The sequence below is a fragment of the Ranitomeya variabilis genome, chromosome 1 (assembly GCF_051348905.1).
Source record: "Ranitomeya variabilis isolate aRanVar5 chromosome 1, aRanVar5.hap1, whole genome shotgun sequence".
Classification (NCBI taxonomy): domain Eukaryota; kingdom Metazoa; phylum Chordata; class Amphibia; order Anura; family Dendrobatidae; genus Ranitomeya; species Ranitomeya variabilis.
This window is the reverse complement of record NC_135232.1, coordinates 947,068,801-947,092,161: the sequence shown is the minus strand read 5'-3', so window position 1 is coordinate 947,092,161 and position 23,361 is coordinate 947,068,801. Positions and strand designations below refer to the sequence as shown.

General features: G+C 42.9%; 1 pseudogene; it reads left to right on the top strand.

The window, feature by feature from the left end:
* The window catches only part of LOC143799637 (piwi-like protein 1), a 40,676-nt pseudogene extending 20,218 nt beyond the window's left edge, over positions 1-20,458 (top strand).
* Positions 20,459-23,361: the final 2,903 nt, after the last annotated feature.

Genomic DNA, 23,361 nt, shown 5'->3' with positions numbered 1-23,361 from the left:
TTTTCTGGGAGAATTTATCCTAAAAAAAAAAAAAAAAGGCCCAGTATTACACAGTGTTTTCAGTGGCACACAATGAGAGAGAGATGCCACACACAGCAATGGCACGGAGGCAGACTTGCCAATATTTATCTCCCACTAATTTTTTTTTTGGAAAAGGGAGAATTTAGAAAAAAAAAAAAAAAGGCCCAGTATTACACAGTGTTTTCAGTGGCACACAATGAGAGAGAGATGCCACACACAGCAATGGCACGGAGGCAGACTTGCCAATATTTATCTCCCACTAATTTTTTTTTTGGAAAAGGGAGAATTTAGGAAAAAAAAAAAAAAAGGCCAAGTATTACACAGTGTTTTCGGTGCCACACAATGAGAGAGAGATGCCACACACAGCAATGGCACAGAGTCAGACTTGACAATATTTATCTCCCACTAATTTTTTTTTTGGAAAAGGGAGAATTTAGAAAAAAAAAAAAAAGGACAAGTATTACACAGTGTTTTCAGTGGCACACAATGAGAGAGAGATGCCACACACAGCAATGGCACGGAGGCAGACTTGACAATATTTATCTCCCAATATTTTTATTTTTTTTTGAAAAGGGAGAATGTACCCCCCCCCAAAAAAATGGCCAACTATTACACAGTGTTTTCAGTGGCACACAATGAGAGAGAGATGCCACACACAGCAATGGCACGGAGGCAGACTTGCCAATATTTATCTCCCACTAATTTTTTTTTTTGGAAAAGGGAGAATTTAGAAAAAAAAAAAAAAAAAGGCCAAGTATTTTACAGAGTGTTTTCAGTGGCACACAATGAGAGAGAGATGCCACACACAGCAATGGCACGGAGGCAGACTTGCCAATATTTATCTCCCAATAATTTATTTTTTTTTTGAAGAGGGAGAATGTACCCCCCCCAAAAAAATGGCCAAGTATTACACAGTGTTTTCAGTGGCACACAATGAGAGAGAGATGCCACACACAGCAATGGCACGGAGGCAGACTTGACAATATTTATCTCCCAATATTTTTTTTTTTTTTTGAAAAGGGAGAATGTACCCCCCCAAAAAAAAATGGCCAACTATTACACAGTGTTTTCAGTGGCACACAATGAGAGAGAGATGCCACACACAGCAATGGCACGGAGGCAGACTTGCCAATATTTATCTCCCACTAATTTTTTTTTTGGAAAAGGGAGAATTTAGAAAAAAAAAAAAAAAGGCCCAGTATTACACAGTGTTTTCAGTGGCACACAATGAGAGAGAGATGCCACACACAGCAATGGCACGGAGGCAGACTTGCCAATATTTATCTCCCACTAATTTTTTTTTTGGAAAAGGGAGAATTTAGAAAAAAAAAAAAAAAAGGCCAAGTATTACACAGTGTTTTCGGTGCCACACAATGAGAGAGAGATGCCACACACAGCAATGGCACGGAGTCAGACTTGACAATATTTATCTCCCACTAATTTTTTTTTTGGAAAAGGGAGAATTTAGAAAAAAAAAAAAAAGGACAAGTATTACACAGTGTTTTCAGTGGCACACAATGAGAGAGAGATGCCACACACAGCAATGGCACGGAGGCAGACTTGACAATATTTATCTCCCAATATTTTTATTTTTTTTGAAAAGGGAGAATGTACCCCCCCCCAAAAAAAAATGGCCAACTATTACACAGTGTTTTCAGTGGCACACAATGAGAGAGAGATGCCACACACAGCAATGGCACGGAGGCAGACTTGCCAATATTTATCTCCCACTAATTTTTTTTTTTGGAAAAGGGAGAATTTAGAAAAAAAAAAAAAAAGGCCAAGTATTTTACAGAGTGTTTTCAGTGGCACACAATGAGAGAGAGATGCCACACACAGCAATGGCACGGAGGCAGACTTGCCAATATTTATCTCCCAATAATTTTTTTTTTTTTTGAAGAGGGAGAATGTACCCCCCCCCAAAAAATGGCCAAGTATTACACAGTGTTTTCAGTGGCACACAATGAGAGAGAGATGCCACACACAGCAATGGCACGGAGGCAGACTTGACAATATTTATCTCCCAATATTTTTTTTTTTTTTTGAAAAGGGAGAATGTACCCCCCACCAAAAAAATGGCCAACTATTACACAGTGTTTTCAGTGGCACACAATGAGAGAGAGATACCACACACAGCAATGGCACGGAGCCAGACTTGCCAATATTTATCTCCCAATAATTTTTTTTTTTTTGAAAAGGGAGAATGTACCCCCCCCCCCAAAAAAAAATGGCCAAGTATTACACAGTGTTTTCAGTGGCACACAATGATAGAGAGATGCCACACACAGCAATGGCACGGAGTCAGACTTGACAATATTTATCTCCCACTAATTTTTTTTTGGGAAAAGGGAGAATTTAGAAAAAAAAAAAAAAGGACAAGTATTACACAGTGTTTTCAGTGCCACACAATGAGACACAGATACCACACACAGCAATGGCACGGAGGCAGACTTGCCAATATTTATCTCCCTGCAGTTATCTCAGAAAAGTATGGCAGGCAGCTGTAAAAGGACTGCTGCACACAAAAGTGTGGACAAACACACAAGATAGCTGTGCAGAAAGGAAGGAAAAACAGGATTTGTGCTTTGAAAAAAGCAGTTGGTTTACACAGCGGCGTACACACAAAGCAACGCAGCTATCAGGGAGCCTTCTAGGGCAGCCCAATGAGCTACAGCGCTGAGGAAAAAAAAATGTAGCTTCCACTGTCCTGCAAACAAAAGGTGGTATTGGACAGTGGAAATCGCTACAGCACAAGCGGTTTGTGGCTTTATGTACCCTGCCTATCACTATCCCTGCTTCCGAAGAAGCTGCAGCAACCTCTCCCTACGCTTAGATCAGCAGCAGTAAGATGGCGGTCGGCGGGAATGCCCCTTTATAGCCCCTGTGACGCCGCAGAAAGCAAGCCAATCACTGCAATGCCCTTCTCTAAGATGGTGGGGACTGAGATCTATGTCATCACGCTGCCCACACTCTGCGTCCACCTTCATTGGCTGAGAAATGGCGCTTTTAGCGTCATTGAAACGCGACTTTGGCGAAAGTCGCGTACCGCATGGCAGACCCCACACAGGGATCGGCTCGGTTTCATGAGACGCCGACTTTGCCAAAAGTCGGCGACTTATGAAAATGAACGATCCGTTTCGCTCAACCCTATATATATATATATATATATATATATATATATATATATATATATATATATACACAGTGGCATGTAAAAGTTTTGGTACCCCTGGTCAAAATTACTGTTGTTATGAACAGTTAAGCAATAGTGATGAGCGAGCACTAAAATGCTCGGGTGCTCGTTGCTCGGATCGAGCAAATTAGAATACTTGGGTACTCGAACCGAGCAACGAGCCTAATGTAAGTCTATGGGAATCCTGAGTATTTTTACTGCGATCCCCCCCGGGGGTCCTTTTAAGGTCTGAAAACATCAGAGAATGATGGAAACACTGCTCAAATGACATGGGAACATCAGGGGGTTCGCCCCTGGAAACCTTTCTGACTCCAAGGTCACAGCTGTAAACAATGTTGTCAGAGTTTCATGCCATTTTTACAGCTGCATCAAAAAACATACAAAATCTAAACCAAAATGGATTTTGCTGGGAAATATGTTAAGCTACATCCTTTACATCCTTTCCAGGCTAATGACTTGCATATAAGGCAAAATAATTTACCCTGGACCGAAATGTTTCTCCACCACTTGGGGTATGTTCACATGCAGTGTTTTTGATGCGTTTTTCAACTTTCACATTGCTTTCAACCCATACAAATGCATTCACTGGGAAATGTCATTGTAACATTTAACAACCCTAGCTGGCCATGTGGTGTATGACACATAAGCAGACCCATCTTGTTTTATTTATGAAGGATGGACTCTTAAAGTCACAAAGCCTATTTTTAGAGGGGCATTGTTAAACAGTGGGTCTCCTATGCTGTTATTACCTATGCAGTGAGTGGCTGGGCTGCCAATAAGTGCAACGTGCCCCAATACCCCTTTCACAAGAGGTACAGGAGGGGTTCCTGAAAAAATGTTGCATTGAATGCAAGGCCTGCCCTGCTATCAAGTCATATGCACCCCAATAAGCCTTTGAACCCAAGTACTGGATGGCCACAGGAAAATCCACTTCACATTATTCAGTTGGTCCTGCCATACTGTTTTCTTATGTATTAACTGCAAGGCCTGCCCTGCTACCAAGTCATATGCACCCCAATAAGCCTTTGAACCCTGTTTCTGGATGGCCACAGGAAAACCCACTTCACATTCTTCAGTTGGTCCTACCATACTCTTTCCTTATGCATTGAATGCAAGGGCCGCTTTGACCCAAATTTGCACGAACCTCAATCCCATTTGGAAGAAAATTGACTGTCTGTAGCAGCACGGAACATGTGAACCCTGGTGATCTAGTGGTGGAGAATGAGGAAACATTGATTAAAAACTAGGCCCAATTTAAAGGAGCTGGTCTCCTAGACATGTAATGCCCATACACGAAGTGCATGGGCTGACAAACATTTCCCGTGGGGGATATATATTTTAAAAATATTTAATGGGGATCACAGACACCCTGGCCAAAAAATTGACTGTCTGTTGCAGCACGGAACACGTGAACCCTGGTGATCTAGTGGTGAAAAATGATGAGAGATGGAGGATGGCCTCATTAAAAACTAGGCCCAATTTACAGGAGCGGGTCTCCTAGACTTGTAATGCCCATACACTAAGTGCATGGGCTGACAAACATTTCCCCATGGGGGTAAATTTAAAAAAAATATTTACTGGGGATCATAGACACCCTTGCCAAGAAATTGACTGTCTGTAGCAGCACGGAACACATTAACTCTGGTGATCTAGTGGCGGAGAATGATGAGACTTGGATGAAGGCCTCATTAACAACTAGGCTCAATGTAAAGGAGCATGTCTCCTAGACTTGTAATGCCCATACACGAAGTGCATGGGCTGACAAACATTTCCCCATGGGGGTTACAGTTTTAAAAAATTATTTATGGGTATCATAGACACCCTTGCCCAAAAATTGAATGGCTGTAGCAGCATACAACATGTTCACCATGGTGATCTAGTGGTGGAGAATGAGGAAACATTGATGAAGGCCTCATTAAAAACTAGGCACAATACACACTAGTGCGTGGTTTGTGTACAAAGTAAAAGATGAGCTGACGAGCAAGACCCCGGGCCCACGGCTTAGCTCGTGTGCAGGTGCAGGCCCCACAAAGACCACCTGGACAGGAACAGCAGCCCCAAGGACCCCGGTCAACAGTCAGATCTCAGCAGCCAGCGGCTGAGTCTTTGCTCGTCGAAAGAGGGCGCCAGAGAGGTCCGCCGGCAGCGGCAGCAGAGAGACCATCAACCGAGGTTCTACAGGTGTCAGCCGGATTTGCAGAAATGACTATCTGGGAATGGGGCGGCCGTAGGCGTGACTTCCATGACATCGGGGTGAACACCCGGCAGACTATTGAACACGTCCAAAAATGAAAAGCTGGCACCTCTGGAACCAAGATTTCTCTTGTGACCAACCACATCAAGCTGGTGTCCCGACCACAGTGGGCCTGTACCAGTATCACGTTGACTTCAACCCCGCCATGGAGTCCAAGCATTTCCGGTATGGCATTTGATGGAACTGTGTTGTTTTTACCAAAAAAACTGAATAAGGTCTTCAAGGTGTTCAGCCAAACTCAAAATGGAGAGAACGTGCGGATAACAATCACCCTGATCAACGAGCTTTCACCGACCTTGCCCACCTGCTTCCATTTCTATAACATAATTTTCCGAAGACTCCAGAAGATAATGGATATGAAGCAGATAGGATGCAACTATTACAACCCGAGCGAAACCACAGACAAAGCCCACTGACTCGCCATCTGCCTGGGGGTTTTCCACCTCCATCCTTCAGTACAAGTCCAGCATCATGTTGAGCATTGATGTCAGCCATAAAGTCATCAGGAATGAGACTGTGCACGACATCATGAGCAGCCTCTACTCCTCGTGTGGCCCTCAGTGGTTCCAGGACGCCTGCTGCAAGGAGCTGATTGGACAGATCTTCCTCACCAAGTCCAACACTAAAACCTACCGTATAGACGAGATCGCCTGGAACATGACTACAGCGTCCACCTTCAAGATGGCAGAGGGAAGGGAGATCAGCTTTGTGGACTACTATAAAAACCAATACAATGAACAAGTGAAAGACATGATCCAGCTGCTAATCGTGAACATCCCCCGGAGGCCCAAGCCGGGAGCCACAGACAGAGCCATTGTACTGGTGCCAGAGTTCTGTAACCTAACAGGTCTGACCGACAGAATGAGAAACGACTTCAACGTCATGAAAGACCAGGCCGTTCACACCCGCTTACCACCAGAACTGAGGGAGCGGCAAGTTGGGAATTTCATGAACTGCATACACAAGGATGAGAGCGTTCAGAAAGAGCTACGTGACTGGGAGCTGAATTTCAATACCGAACTTCTACATTTTGAAGGGAGAATCGCATCTCCGGAAATAAATCATACAAAAAGACAAATCTGCTGAATATAGTCCACAGTTTGCTGATTAGTTGCGAGAGCTGAGGGGTCCCGTCCTGATCAGCCCCCGAGATATGAATAATTGGCTGCTCTTTTACACCCGGAGAAATTAGGACGCGGCGAAAGCTCCTCTGCAGAACCTGTTCAAGATCACACAGCAAATGCGCATCAAGATGAAATGGGTGGTGTTGGTTGAAATCGAGGATTATTTTGGGGGGGGTTTGGTGAATTTTTTTAAAAAAAGAAAAAATTGTAGAACAAGGCTAGCAGACAGAACTATGCAACTTTTTCCTGTGAAGCTACGATTTTTCCACCATAGATACACCAGGCCTCAGCATGACATAACATACTGTATACATTTTTTCTTTTCAGATTTTTTTGAAAAAAAATAAAAATTAGTTGAACAAGGCTAGCAGACAGAACTATGCAACTTATGCCTGGGAAGCTACGATTTTTCCACCACAGACACACCAGGCCTCAGTCTGACATAACAGGCTGTAAAAAAATTTTTTTTGTTTTTGGTGAATTTTTGAAAAAATAAAAAAAGTAGAACAAGGCTAGCATAAAGAACTATGCTATGTATGACTGCGAAACTATGATTTTTTTCACCACAGATACACCAGGCCGCAGCCACAGATAACAGACTGTATAAAAATTTATTTTGTTTTTTGGTGAATTTTTGAAAAAAAATTAAAAAAAGAGTAGAACAAGGCTAGCACAAAGAACTATGCTACGTATGCCTGTGAAACTATGATTTTTCTACCACAGATACACCAGGCTGTAGCCACAGATAACAGGCTATATACATTTTTTTTTTCGGTTTTTGGTGAATTTTTGAAAAAAAAAGAGTAGAACAAGGCTAGCACAAAGAGGTATGCTACGTATGCCTGTGAAACTACGATTTTTCCACCACAGATACACCAAGCCGCAGCCACAGATAACAGACCGTATAGTATTTTTTTTTCGGTTTTTGGTGAATTTTTGAAAAAAAAAATAAAAAAAAGAGCAGAACAAGGCTAGCACAAAGAACTATGCTACGTATGCCTGTGAAACTACATTTTTTCCACCACAGATACACCAGGCCGTAGCCACAGATAACAGACTGTATAAAAATTTTGTTTTTTGGTGAATTTTTGAAAAAAAATGAAAAAAGAGTAGAGCAAGGCTAGCACAAAGAACTATAATACAAATGCCTGCGAAGCTATGATCTTTCCACCACAGATACACAAGGCCTCAGGCTGACATAACAGACTAATTCAACAATTGTGTCTGAAATTATTATATGGCACTTCCAAGCATAGAGACAACAAATTGGAGATTCAGTGGAATTAACCCCTGACTCCAAAGAAGAGATCCATAGGAGACCAAATAAAGAACATAATTTATTTAGTCACATTAATAAAACCATGATTCATAGCACATACAAAACAAAGAAATACCCAGGGGACCAGAAAATACCCTCCCAAATATATATATATATACATCAACAGACACAATGATAATATACCCTCAGACAAAAAGAAAAGAACGGCCCGTATGAATAGGAACATTGTAGACCATTATGAGGTCACATATAGCCCAATCGGCCCAATGTCCACTTTCTGGCCGTATTTCATTACAGGATAGTCCGTACTATATTATTTAAATAGGCAGGTATAGAAATCAAAGCATTGAAATATCTCACCGCTGCAGCACCTCGGTGGGTGACCACAATATATTCAATGGTATCGGGTGGTCCGGCGTTCCCCTGTCGCCCCGACGCGCGTTTCGCCCGTAGCTTCTTCCGGGGGCCTGACGTTATTTAGATAACAGACTGATCTAAATGTGGCCTTGATTTTTTTGGACACAATTAAATTGTGCCAACAAGTTGGCAATGACACAAAAAAAATTTTTTGCTCACTCACATCTGGTTCCTGGGACAAAAAAAAATCCCTGCACTGTCATTGGTGCTCTAAAGAGTGTCAGGATTGCAGGGCGGAGACCCAAGCTCCTGCTGAATAATCTCAGAAATACTCGGTGCTCACCGACTACACTGAGCATAGTGATACTCGGGCGAGTACCGAGTAGTGGCGAGCAAGTTTGCTCATCACTAGTAGTTACACATTAAAGCAGCTGTGTGACTGAGTATGATAGAAAGAGAGCTTCGCACTTTTCATCCACCAAAGATACAGGGTGAGAAAACCAGTGACGTGATAAAATCAAGTTACAATTGCATTCTAAGGTAAAAGCACTTATCCTAATAGACAGCAGTGTAATCTCAGATGTCATGACTGTTCTACGTTACCAGTCACATTGTATTGTAAGATCAATCTTCATCATGTGATTAACAACACAAATATCTTCCCACTGTGTGTAAGTCAGTTTTAAGTTATTAAAAAATGTCATCTAAAATCTATCTCATTTACAATGGCTCATAAAATAGAGGGGTACATTGTAGCGTGGAGGGGTATAGTTTGGCCTAGGCTATTTTACACCGCTGGAATAGTTTGTCCCAGGACAGTTTACTCTATCCTGGGCCAAACTATACCCAGGTTTAATATGGGTTAATTTGCCTGTTGCACCACTACAGTTTTTTCCAGTACCAGTTTTAGACAGACGTGTGAAGGGGAGCTTAGAGTCTTATTTAGCCACAAGCTGAATATGGAACTGCTAAGCAGATTAGCCCCTTGGTTCTCTGTAGGATTTCTACTAGACTGTTTCAGAATCATGTAGAAAATGTTGCAGATTAACAATCTGTGAAGATGACTACATTTCTTCTTTACCTGAATGGTTTTTATACGCTTAAACTTCATACCTATGGTTTTCAGAAATAGCTTGAAATATTAATCACTGAGAAATGTTTTCCAACAAAGAATGTTCATGACAGAATTATCAATAGAAAAGTCATACAATATGAAGTGGGAATTAAAACACTGTTTCTTGGCCACAGATTGGTAAGAAATCTACTGGATACCAATCATTTCATCACTGGGCAGCAAAGCATAAAAAAATAGATAATATTTGAATGTTGTTTTAGGTTTGTAAATAAATATACCAATTGGAATTAATACAAAGGTGTAAAGCACATGGAGATAGATCCCTTTTTTACCGGCAGCATGGAAGACAAATACCAATAGAAGTCTATGGGTCCATGAAAAACATGTACAGCATAATAATTTTAATTTTCACTCTACCCCTGTAGCTATTATGATGCTCTGAATATAATCAAATATTTTTTAAATATATTTTCTTAGCACATATTACAAGGAAGTACAATCAAACTTGGATATGATAATATTCAGTCTAAATTATCTCTATTTATTGCACAGCTAAATATTATCTTATCTTGTTTTGAGGCAGTCATTCTGGACTTCAGACACCCAATATTTAATTCTGTGACCAACACTTTACTTTATATTTCTACAGTTGTTAGAAACTCCAGAGACAGTTGCTGAATATATATGTGTACAGTGGCATGTAAAAGTTTTGGTACCCCTGGTCAAAATTACTGTTATTGTGAACAGTTAAGCAACTTAAGCAAATATACATTGTCTTTTTTTTTTTCGTTTTAAAAATTACAAAAAGGAAAATGGGCCAATGCAAACGTTTAAGCATGCTTGCAGATTTGTGTGCTCAGATAACTTTGACCAAGGTTTTAGACCTTAATTAGCCTGTTAGAGTTATGACTAGTGTTGAGCATTCCGATGCTGCAAGTATCGGGTATCGGCCGATACTTGCTGTATCGGAATTCCGATACCGGGATTCCGATACTCTTGTGGTATCGGGTATCGGGTATCGCAACAACATTAATGTTAAAATGTGTAAAAGAGAGAATTAAAATAAAAAATATCGCTATACTCACCTGTCCGACGCAGCCGGGACTTCAGCGAGGGAACCGGCAGCGTTGTTTGTTTAAAATTCGCGCTATTACTTGGTTACGTGAATTCCCGGCTTGTGATTGGTCAGGTCGGCCACGTTGCCGGGACGCGGACCAATCACAGCAAGCCGTGACGAAATTACGTCACGGCTTGCTGTGATTGGTCCGCGTCCCGGCAATATGGCCGCCCTGACCAATCACAAGCCGTGACGTCACGGGAGGCTGGACACGCGCCCATTTTAAAATGAGCGCATCCAGCCTCCCGGCTTGTGATTGGTTGACCGCGGCGCAACCAATCACAAGCCGTGACGTCACGGGAGGCTGGACACGCGCCCATTTTAAAATGAGCGCGTCCAGCCTCCCGGCTTGTGATTGGTTGACCGCGGCGCAACCAATCACAAGCCGTGACGTCACGGGAGGCTGGACACGCGCCCATTTTAAAATGAGCGCGTCCAGCCTCCCGGCTTGTGATTGGTTGACCGCGGCGCAACCAATCACAAGCCGTGACGTCACGGGAGGCTGGACACGCGCCCATTTTAAAATGAGCGCGTGTCCAGCCTCCCGTGACGTCACGGCTTGTGATTGGTCAGGGCGGCCATATTGCCGGGACGCGGACCAATCACAGCAAGCCGTGACGTAATTTCGTCACGGCTTGCTGTGATTGGTCCGCGTCCCGGCAACATGGCCGACCTGACCAATCACAAGCCGGGAATTCACGTAACCAAGTAATAGCGCGAATTTTAAACAAACAACGCTGCCGGTTCCCTCGCTGAAGTCCCGGCTGCGTCGGAGAGGTGAGTATAGCGATATTTTTTATTTTAATTCTTTCTTTTACACATTTATATGGTTCCCAGGGCCTGAAGGAGAGTTTCCTCTCCTTCAGACCCTGGGAACCATCAGGAATACCGTCCGATACATGAGTCCCATTGACTTGTATTGGTATCGGGTATCGGTATCGGATTGGATCCGATATTTTGCCGGTATCGGCCGATACTTTCCGATACCGATACTTTCAAGTATCGGACGGTATCGCTCAACACTAGTTATGACCTGTTCACTATCATAGTTAGGAAGTGCCAGGTGATGCAAATTTCCAAGCTTTATAAAAATTCAGCCTTCTCTAACCTTGTGCCAAACAGCAGCAGCCATGGCTTCTTCTAAGCAGCTGCCTAGCACTCTGAAAGTGAAAATGGTGGAGGCCTTGCAAGCAGGAGAAGGCTATTAGAAGGTAGCAAAGTGTTTTCAAGTTGCCCTTTTCTCAATTAGAAGAATAATTAAGAAATGGCGGTCAAGATAAGAGCTGGAAGACCAAACAAAATTTCAGTGAAAGCTGCTTGTTGGATTGCTAGAGAGGCAAATCAAAACCCCGGCTTGACTGCAAAAGACTTTCAGAAAGATTTAGCACACTCTAGAGTTGTGGTACATTATTCTACTATTCATAGACCCTTGCACTAATATGGCCTTCATAAGAAGAGTCATCAGAAGAAAACCTCTCCTGCGTTCTCACCATAAAATTCAGCATCAGAAATATGTTATAAATAAACAAGCCTGATGAATTTTGGAAGCAAGTCCTGTGGACAGATAAGGTTACAATAGAACTCTTTGGCCACAATGATCAAAGATTTGTATGGAATAAAAAGGGCATAGAATTTTAGGAATTTAAAACATCTCCCCAACCATTAAGCATTAAGGTGCTTTGGAGTTGTGTTGCAGCCAATGGCACGAGTAAATATTTCACGAGTAGATGGAAGAATGGATTCAATAAAATTTCAATAAATTCTTAATGCAAACACAACACCATCTTAAAAACGATGACGTTGAAAAGAGGATGACGTCCAAAAATGGTTATTGATCCTACAAACAAAATCCAGAATAGACTACCTCAAAAGGAGCAAACTGAAGGTTTAAAAATATCCACTGAAGAGCTGCAAGATTATGTATTTAACAATATTTGGTGGCAATTATTCAATAAATAGTTTACAAATGTTAAAAAAAAAAAAATATCCCTCATAGTTCCTTAATCTGAACATCACTGAAAATCTGTGGCTAGACCTCAAAATACTGTAGCTTTGCATGCAAGACGACCTAGGAATCTCACAGAACTGGAAGAATTTTCCGAGGAAGATTGGATGAAAATCCCTCAAGCAAGAATTAAGACTCTTGGCTGTCTAAAAAAAAACATTTACAAGCTGTTTTAATTTCAAAAGAGGGTGCATCTAGGTACTAATCATGCAGGGTGGCCAAACTTTTCCATCTGCCAATTTTTGTTTTTGTAATTTCTAAAATGTAAAAGATAAAACTATATAGATTTTTTGCCTAAAATACTAAGAAAATGTGTCATCTTTTAGAGATCATTTCATCTTCAACTTGCTTAACTGTTCACAATATATGACACTGTAAATGATAAAGTGTATCCAGTGTTTCTACAAGTTAGCCTAATGTGTATGGAAGCCTTACCAAGGATTTAACATTGTCCAAACCAGTTGTGGTAGAGTGGCTAACTCGACTGAACACAGAGGTATAACTTGAACACCGTCTTCTTAAGAAAATGATTGGTTTATTGTAGACAGCATAAACCAAGCTTGGGAAAATAAAGACGGCCCTCTGGGCAAAAACAGCATAACAAAAAAACCACAGCACATTTCTTAGCAGGGATCAGCCCGTTCACAGGCAGCCATGCCGATGGTTTAGGTTTAGCACACACTTTCCTGGAGTGCTTCCTGTCCTTTTTTTTTTTTGACCACGGTGCCGGTGAGTGCTGCGTTTATCTTCTTGCTTTTCATACATTAAAGACTTCTTTGCTCCCACGCAAGCACCGCTGTTAAATACATCTGTGTGTTTGCCCCACATTGACAGTACACTGTGATATATACCCTCTGATAATAAGCTGTGCCACTTTGTTTTTTTCGTCTTGGACATTTCTTAGCAGGGATCAGCCCGTTCACAGGCAGCCATGCCGATGGTTTAGGTTTAGCACACACTTTCCTGGAGTGCTTCCTGTCCAAACACACACTGAACACTGAAAGCTCTGGCCTTCAGCTATTTAAGTTAAGACTATGTGACTCCTCCATCGTGTGACTGATCACATGATCTTGACATCACACAGGTCCTGTCAGGACTCTGCATGTGGAGATACTGTGGACCTCCTTCCACCCGCTCTATGAAGGTCCACTAAAACCAGCCCATAACATAACTCTCATTTCATCCTTTCAACACATAGTGTGGTGGAGGAAACTACTCTGGATTTACATCTCCCCTCCATATCTCCCCTCCATTACTTCCCCAGTGACTCTGTCACGCCATCAATAGATGTAATGTTTTTTGGGGCATATCCATTGGTATATGATATCGACCAGGAACAGACTGGCTGTCAGACAAATGACAGATGTGACACTATTAACAGTATCGGCATTCTCAGGGCGCGAATACTGTTAACAATGGTGGTGAAGCATGGAAGGTCTAGATCAGGCGAAGTCATTATTGCCCTCTACTCCTCTTTGGTCAGACCTCACCTGGAATGTTGTGTCCAGTTTTGGGCACCACATTTTAAAAAAGACATCAACAAACTGGAGCAAGTTCAGAGAAGAGCGACCAGAATGGTGACCTGTCTGCAAACCATGTCCTATGAGGAACGGTTGCAGGACTTGGGATTGTTTAGCTTGCAGAAAAGAAGACTGAGAGGAGACTTAATAGCTGTCTACAAATATCTCAAGGGCTGTTACATTGTAGAAGGATCATCCTTATTCTCATTTGCACAAGGAAAGACTAGAAGCAATGTGATGAAACTGAATGGGAGGAGACACAGATTAGATATTAGAGAAAACTTTTTGACAGTTAGGGTGATCAATGAGTGGAACAGGCTGCCATGAGAGGTGGTGAGTTCTCCTTCCATGGAAGTTTTCAAACAGAGGCTGGACAGACATCTGTCTGGGATGATTTAGTGAATCCTGCTTTGAGCAGGGGGTTGGACTAGATGACCCAGGAGGTCCCTTCCAACTCTATCATTCTATGATTCTATGAGGTCACTTACTCCGGCAGTGAACAAGATATTTCCAGCCTGCTGGAGGCCAGTGTCACCAGGGAATAATAGTCGATGCAATGACATCACTGCATTGCGACGCCTGCATCCACTGAAAACCAGACAGGATAGAAGAGGAGACAGGGGCTGCGGCTTGATTAGGTGAGTATAAGATTTTTTTTTATGGGCCACCATCATACTATATGGGGCTGTGAGGGCACATCATATAATGTAAAGGCTCTGGGGTTACCATTGTACTATATTGGGGCTTTGAGGGAACATCAGACTGTATAGGGCAACCATCATACAATATGTGGGTCTGTGGAGATCCATCAAAGTATTAGGGCTATGGTGGACCATCATACTGTGTAGAGGTCTGAAGGGGAACATCATATTGTGTGGTGGGACTATCATACTATCTAATGGTTTGTGGGCGATGAACAAGCTGTATTGGGGCTGTGGGGATGATCATACCATATGAGGGGACCATCATACTGTATTGGGGCTGTGGGGAACCATCATACTTTATTGGAACTGTGGGTGACCATCATGCAATATGGATGGCTGTGGTGGGACCATCATACTGTATTGGGGCTGTGGGGACCATCTTACTCTGTAGGGGGACTATCATACTGTATTGCGGCTGTGGGGAACCATCATATTGTACTGTAGCTGTGAGTGAGTGACCGTCATATTTTTCAGGGGGATCATCATACTCTATTGGGGCTTTGGAGGAATCATCATACTATATGAAGTGCTCTAGTGGGACCATCATACTATATTGGGGCTGCGGGAAACATTCATACTGTATTGGAGCACTGGAGAACTATAATACTGTATTTGAGTTGTGGTGAACCATCATACTATATTGGGGCTGTGGTTGACCATCATGCTGTATTGGGGGATATCATACTGTGCTGGGGACTAGCATACAGTATTGGGGCTGAGAGGGACCATCATACTGAATTGGAGCTGTGTGGACCATCATACTGTATTTGAGTTTTGGAGGACCATCATACTGTGTGGGGAACTGTGGTGGAACCATCATAATGTGGGGAGCAGTAGAGGCTATCATGCTGTGGGGGGACCATAATACTTTGTAAGGGGTGATGGCGACCTTCATATTTTGTGGGGTCATTATACTGTGCAGGTAGAAGAACGTGGAAACATTTTACTGTATGCAGTCACTTTTTGGGACGTCATACTCTCTTTTAACCATGGAAGGGTATATGCAATCCTATAAAGAATTTGTTCCAAAGAGCTAAATGAAAAACTATTTTTTTATTAGGTCAACAACCAACAACATGACTAAAATTGAAAGTGCGGGATTTTAAAAACAAAACCACAATGGTCAAAGAGACGACATGGCAAAGATGTGTTGCGTATCCTGGTCGTTTGTATCTGCCTGTAGCCCTGTGCACACTGCAAGCTGTCTGACTGATAAAGGCCAATGTAGGACTGAAACATTTCTTTATATTTTGATTGCCTGCACTAAATTAAATTATCTACTTACAACATTTACCTGAGTGCCAAGTTTTCTACAATATGTGCCCTGAAAGGACTTTTCTATAGCGCCCCATGATTTTTATGTACGGCCCTGCTCTTGGGCATTATTACAATACAAGGGACTGAGAGTCATTACTTTAAGGAGGAACAATGGGGAGTCATTATATGGCAAGCACAGGAGCAATTATTATAATGTGAAAGCACAGGGGGAGTGTTTGTAATATCATACTGTAAGTAGGTTGTACGTCTATTATTGTAAGTGTAAGGGTGGGCCAGTTCTGTAGTCATGACTGGGAGTAATCCCTGTATCACACCCTAGCCTCTCCTCACAGTACAATAGTGCCTTTCCTTCGGCATACCTGCGTTCTGGGTCTCTGCGCCATCGGGTTCCCCTCTGGGCTGCTGAAGGCTCCTTGTCCTCAGTATCACACAAATAGAGAGACAGTCCAGCTCAACTTTAACAACAACTGTTTTACTTGGTTCTTTACACAGCACATCAAAGTTATTTCCAGCATCCACATAAAGTTTAACAACGGGCAGTTCCTATTCTGACCCTGTCCTTTTCGCTCTGTTGCTAACATAGTAACATTGGAAGTAAGGTTGAAGGAAGACTTTATGTCCATCTAATTCAACCCATAGCCTAACCCAATATGCCCTAACATGTTGATCCAGACAAAGGCAAAAAAACACATGTGGCAAAGAGTAAGCTCCACATTGAGGAAAAAAATTCCTTCCCGACTCCACATACGGCAATCTGACTAGTTCCCTGGATCAACGCCCTATCAATGAATCTAATATATATAACTTGTAACATTATAGTTTTCAAGAAAGGCATCCAGTCCCCTCTTAAATTTTAGTAATGAATCACACATTACAACATTATACGGCAGACTTCCATAGTCTCACTGCTCTTACAGTGGTTGGATTAGGGTTGGAATTAGGGTTAGGTTTGTGTTGGGGTTAGGATTATAGTTATGGTTAGGGTTAGGGGTGTGTTGGAGTTAGGGTTGGAGTTAGAATTGGGAGGTTTCCACTGCTTAGGTACATCAGGGGGGTCTCCAAATGTGACATGGCGCCCACCATTGATTCCAGCCAATTTTGAGTTCCAAAAGTCAAACGGAGCTCCCTCCCTTCTGAGCCCTGCCATGTGCCCAAATAGTGACTTTCCCCCACATACGGAGTATCAGCGTAGTCAGGAGAAATTGAAGAACAAATTTTGTGGTTCATGTTCTCCTGATACCCCTGTGAAAATAAAAAAAATATGATTCCAAAGTAATTTTTTTGTGAAAAAAGTAAAATGTTAATTTTTTCCTTCCACATTGCTTTAGTACTCGCTATCAGAAGACGGAACAGCTCTGCAATCAACCAACTCCGACCAGCGGCCGCCTCTGATGACACCGAGAACAGCTCAGCCGGGTGTCGGAAGCCAATCAGACATTAATTATCTATCCTAGGGATAAGTCATCAATGAAAAAGTAGTGGACAACCTCCTTAATTTATACTTTTTCAGGATAAAATAGTAATTGAATTTTACTCTATATGTCTATGTTCATTCACCTATCTTTTTTATTGATACTTGATACACATTTATTGTTTGTCATTCTTTTTGCTTAATTACAGCATAAAATTCATAGATACTGTACATATAAATAATGTTTTTTTTACTGTAATAGAATTGAGAGTTGAACAATTATATGGACACTGCAGTAATACAGGTATTTTAGAAATGTGACTTAATATATAGTAATAATGTTTTTCCCAATTCTGGCAGCAGATGGCACCACTGTTTAACCTTCCTGGGCACTGTCCTTAGCATTAGAAGGAATAGCAGGCAAAACTATACCATATTCTCAATGTCCATGTATCTTGCAGTTGTAACACAGTATACAAAAGTAATTATTGCAATGTCAACAATTGGAACAAAGAGCTATCTGGTTTCTTTCATCTATGTTTCTCAGGATGAAGTGAATATTTACTGTGTCGCACAGCTTTCAGTTATGATATTCTACTCAAGTGGATACATATATAATACTAATGTGAGAAAACTGCCAGCCTGCACAAAATGTAATATACAGTATATTTAAGATACATAACATTAGTAAATATTTTAACACTACTGATATTAAAGGGGTTGTACACTACTAGAGCAACTCCTTCTCAATCTCTATGTTTCTTTCCCCCTAGTAAAATAATAACACTTATACTCACCTCTGGTGTTGGTGAAGTTCCAGTGGTGTTAGCATTGGCTCAGCCGGAGCTCGCGTGAAGTATCAATACTGCAGTCAATCAGCGTTGGCTTCACTCTCCTCTCCTACTGCCACAACAATCATCTGTAGAAATGAACAGATGTCCGATTTGTCAGAAAGAGGAGAAAGTGAAGCAGATAACTTTAAAATATAGCTTTTAATACTTATTCAATAAAATACCCATTAATCAAAACAACTAGAAAACACCTGGCCAAGCCAAAAAATTTTGGTCAATACTGTTTCAAGAAATATAAAGACTACTTCACCCTAACACTCCATAATACACCCCTACCTACCAGCGGAGGTTGGCACCGTAACTTGGTCACAATGTGAAGCCCCCGCTCAAAGATGACTGTTCCTGAAAGAACCCTGTTGGCCCTGTAACACCCCAGGTTCTTGGTCGTTACAGTGGTACTGCTTTCCTCACGGGGAGAGTGATGTCATGCTTGGAAGCAAGGAAGGACCCCTTTAACAGGTATCACAAACATGCAACATGTTCTTAGTCCAGGCCAGAAGGGGGAGCTCTGATCCAGTTTATGAGTGGCTCCCCTATATATATTGTGGCTGGAGGGAAAGTAGAGTCAGTCTGTGAGAGAGACAGAGGAAAGGGGCCGTGCAGATGAGAAGATCTGCAGCTCCTGTGAGGAAAGCAAGGGTCGTGCAGACCGAGCTCTGCAGCTCCTGGAAAGGAAAGAAAAGGATGGAATAAGTTGTAGACAGTATGAAGGAGGAAAAGAAGCAAAGGAGAGTGAAGAGCTAGGGGAAAGCTGCGACTGAGCTTCCTCTACGCTGAAGCGCAGATACATGTAGCCGGAAGACCGAGGTTGTGGGGGTAACTTCATGCCCCACAGCAGAAACCGACGGACAGCTGGATTTCAAGTCGCCTGTCCACCATAAACACCTGAAGGCACAGTAACGCATAGAGCCCGGGTCATGATAGAGATCCTGTAAAAAGGCTCAAGTTACCTGTCATGCGGGTTAGTGTCCTACCTAAAGGGGGACAGAGAGAATGTGAGGACCTTGTGAGGGGCCTAAGGCAGCAAGGGACTACAGCACAGCACTAGAAGGAAGGCTTCCAACCCCACCTGGTTAGGGGATTCCCAATTCACTTCCAAGCCGGATGGACCATACCAGCACCTGTGATCCGGTACCCTGGACTGTGGCTGCCTGAATTCTACAGTAAAGAGGTAAAGAGAGTGCAACTTGAGTCCTCTGTTTCTTTCTATACTATCTACCATCTGTCTCTACTACACTGGGAGCCCTGGGGACCCAGCTTCACCTGTGGGAAGCCATACCATCTCTGCTGCCACAACATCACCCCAGAAGACCCCTTTAAGCAGCGTCGGTCACTCCTGACCGAATACCACAGGTGGCATCATGAACATTTCTTATTTTACAAACTTTATTCATACCCCTTTAAAGACTGTCCCTTTAACATGGGTGCCCTGGCCCTGGCGGGCGTTCCAGCCCCTGTAGTCAGAAACATTGTCTGGTTAAGCCAGTCAGATACTTATCACAGGATTACCAAGATCTACCAAATAACAGCAACAGCAGCGGCAGCAGCAGAAAAAACAGACAGAAGGGGACCTTTCTCATCGCCTTAATCAGGGTGGCAGCGGCAGCAGGCGTTCGGGCTTTCAGCGTAGCATGAGTTCCAGCATGGCAATCGGCGCAAGAGAGAATCCATCTTTGGGAATGGTTTCTCCTCCAAATCCAGTATCATTCCTTCTGTCAGGATGGTAAGCAAGCTTTGTGAAAGTCCACTTTATAATTAGGGTCCCGTTTTCTTCTGTTCTTTTTAGGGAAAGAAATGTACAAGCAAATCTAAACATAGGATATGTGCACTCTCTACAAAAGAGTTACCCACTACGTGGGAAAAGAGGCTCTGTGGCGCTTGTATAGAGCAGACAATTTGTGAGGAGACCCCGAGGTTCACCTCAGATCTTAGATCTTTGATTAAGAATCAGGTAGAAAACACCTTTAGATCTCTTCAGGAATCGGGGAAGAAATGGCGTAAAACCAGACACAGGTCCCCTGAGCCCAGGTCTAGTAGTTTGGAGAGCGAAGAAAGAGACTCAGATTCATCCAGTGCATCATCGTCATCATCATCATCAACTTTCTCCGAGGGTAGAAGAGGTCGCAGCTGTTTTCCGATAGAGGAAACAGACAGCCTCGTTAAGGCAGTCAGAGCCTTAACGGCAGTGGACCCTCGGCCCAAGAAAACAGTTCAGGACATTATGTCTAGTGGGCTAGTGCAAAAAAAGGAGGTCCTTTCCATTGAATGAAAAAATACAATCCATAATTAAAAGGGAATGGAAAAAGCCAGAAAGGAAGGGCCTTCTTACTCCAAAAAGAAAATACCCATTTGAGGACCCTGTTTGCTCGTTTTGGGAAAAGGTGCGATAGACTTGGCACTTGTCAAAGCCTCTAAAAAAGTTGCCCTTCCCTTTGAGGATATGGGAGTGTTAAAAGATCCCATGAATTAAAAAGCAGATTAGTTCCTGAAGAGTTCATGGGAGGCGGCGGGGGATGGGCTAAAACCAGCAGTAACCGCAACTTGTATGGCCAGGTCAATTATGGTCTGGCTGGATCAGCTGGAATCACAGCTAAGAGACAAAACCCCTAGGGACACAGTACTAAATTCCATACCCGTAATGAGGGGGGCAGGTTGCCTTTCTGGCAGATGAATCGGCGGACTCGATCAGGCTAGCCACCAGATCGGCATCCTTCTCTAACGCAGCCAGGCAAGCTCTCTGGCTTAAGTGTTGGCTGAGGGATCTCCAGACAAAGTCGAAATTGTGTTCCATTCCCTGCGAGGGTGAGTTTTTGTTCGGAGCCACGTTGGACGATATTCTGGACAAAGCAGGGGATAAAAAGAAATGCTTCCCTATTCTCTCCAGTCAATCCTATAAATGGCCCTTTCGGAGTAGGAGATTTGTCCAGAGGAAACCCAGCAAAAATCCCCAGGATAAGTGGGAAGAAAGAAGGGGTAGAGAGAAGGGGTTCATGTTCAACAGGGGGCCCATCAACAATAAAAAGCCATCCCAATGAGGGTTTTCTCCAGGTGGGGGGGAGGTTGTCTCTCTTTCTCCCTACCTGGGAAAAAATAATCAACAATGTGTGGATTTTGGACGTGATAAGATCAGGCCTAAAACTTGGTTTCCTCTCCCCTCCCCACGCATCCTTCATAGTGACTCCTCAGAGATCCTCAAGGGAGGAACAACTAGCCTTAGAACAGGAGATTCTGGGTCTAGTAGAGAAGGCTGTTCTTCAGGAAGTCCCGCACCAAGAAAGAGGCAAAGGGTTTTACTCCCCCCTTTATCTAAGGAGAAAGCCAGATGGGATTTTCAGAACAATTATCAACTTAAAAAATCTGAACAGGTGACTGAAAGTGGAATCCTTCAAGATGGAAACAATAAAATCATTTGGTGAAAATGCTATTTCCTTCCTGTTTTATGACTGCTCTAGATCTAGAGGATGCATACTATCAAGTCCTCATACACAAGGACTAACACAAATTCCTCAGGGTGGCAGTCACCATGCAGGGGGAATGTAATAATTATAGGTGATAACTCAGGAGACTCTGCGTGGAACAAGACAACTACAGGACACAGTTTTATAAGTTGTAAAGTCTATATTATCACACAGTGATTCAAACAGGTGCAGAGAGAAACTCAAGTCCACAACACTTGGTGTAAATATTAAACGCAGCTTAGCAGTCTATACGAAACTTAAGAGGAAAATGCAATCACGCAAAAAGTCTATGAAGCACAATTATTCTTGAGGATACTTGACACGAATAAGTCCTTGTTTTAGTCCAAACACAGATAGATATGCTTATAAGGCAGTTCAAATAATATCTTAGCTCAACCAGGGAGGCCTGGGTTAAAGTCTCAGGTTTTTGCAGAGCAGCAACAGCTTACATGTCCAGCAAATGCAGATGGAAGTAAACACATGAGCAGCAGATGAAGGAGGATTACTGGAAACTGGTGTATGCAGCAGGAACTCAGAGCAGAGTAGCAGGATCACCACACAGGTTCACAGGAGCAGGTATATAGCCAGGGAGTCACCAGAGTCAGGAGTTGGATGCAAGGCAGAATACTCTAGCACAGACTGAAGACTGGGGTGGAGTTTTATAGCAGGAAGACCCAGTGCACATGAGACCAAAGACGCCATCTTGGAAAAGGGCAGTAATGCGCAAAAGGTAATAAAAAATGTTCAGAGTCCTGACAGGGGATAAGACATTACCAGTTCAAAGCCCTTCCATTTGGAAGGCCTTCACTCCAGTGGTATTCACCAAGGTAGTGGCAGAGGTGATAGCACACTTAAGGGAGCAAGATACCCTGATTGTCCCGTACCTAGACGAATTCTTGATAATAGGCAATTCCTCCCGACACTGCAAACACCAGTTAGAGAGAATTTTCTAACCAACTTAGTCTGTCTTCTAAACCTATGGAAATCCAGAATCGTGCCGAGTCAGGTGCAAGAATACCTAGGCATCATACTGGACTCAAACAAACAGGAATGTCGCCTCCCAGTAGAGAAGGTTCGAAAGATGATAGAGCTCATATCGCGAGCAAGGGATCTCCCCTCCTCAACCTTGCGGAAGGCAATGTCACTGCTAGGGTCCATGACATCTTGTATCTCGGCTGTTCAGTGGGCTCAGGTGCATACCAGAGAGTTACAGTGGGAAATATTGTCAGCAGAAATTTCTCTAGCAGGAAATTTAGAAGGGCGGCTAACCATATCATCAAAAATAACTCTCTCGCTAGAATGGTGGATGAACATAGACAATTTAACTTGAGGCGTTCCTTGGGTATTACCAATCTCCCAGGACTTGATTACGGATGCAAGCCACAGGGGGTGGGGGGCTCACCTGAATGATCAGATAACCCAGGGGGGTCTGGACAGGAGAGTAAAGATCAGTATCCTCAAACATGAAAGAACTGTTAGCAATGAAGTTTACCCTCTTGGAGTTCTTGAGCACCCTTCAGTCATACCATGTGAGAGTATTCTTGGATAACCGAGTACCCGGTCTCGCCCTCTTGGATGTAACAAGGTCGGACCAAGCTGAGGCTGGGTAAGTGAGAGCTGAATCAGGCGGTGTTCATTAAGATCATGGAAAAATGGGGGTACCCAGCCACAGATCTGTTTGCCAACAGTTGGAACTGGAAGGTAGACGCCTTCT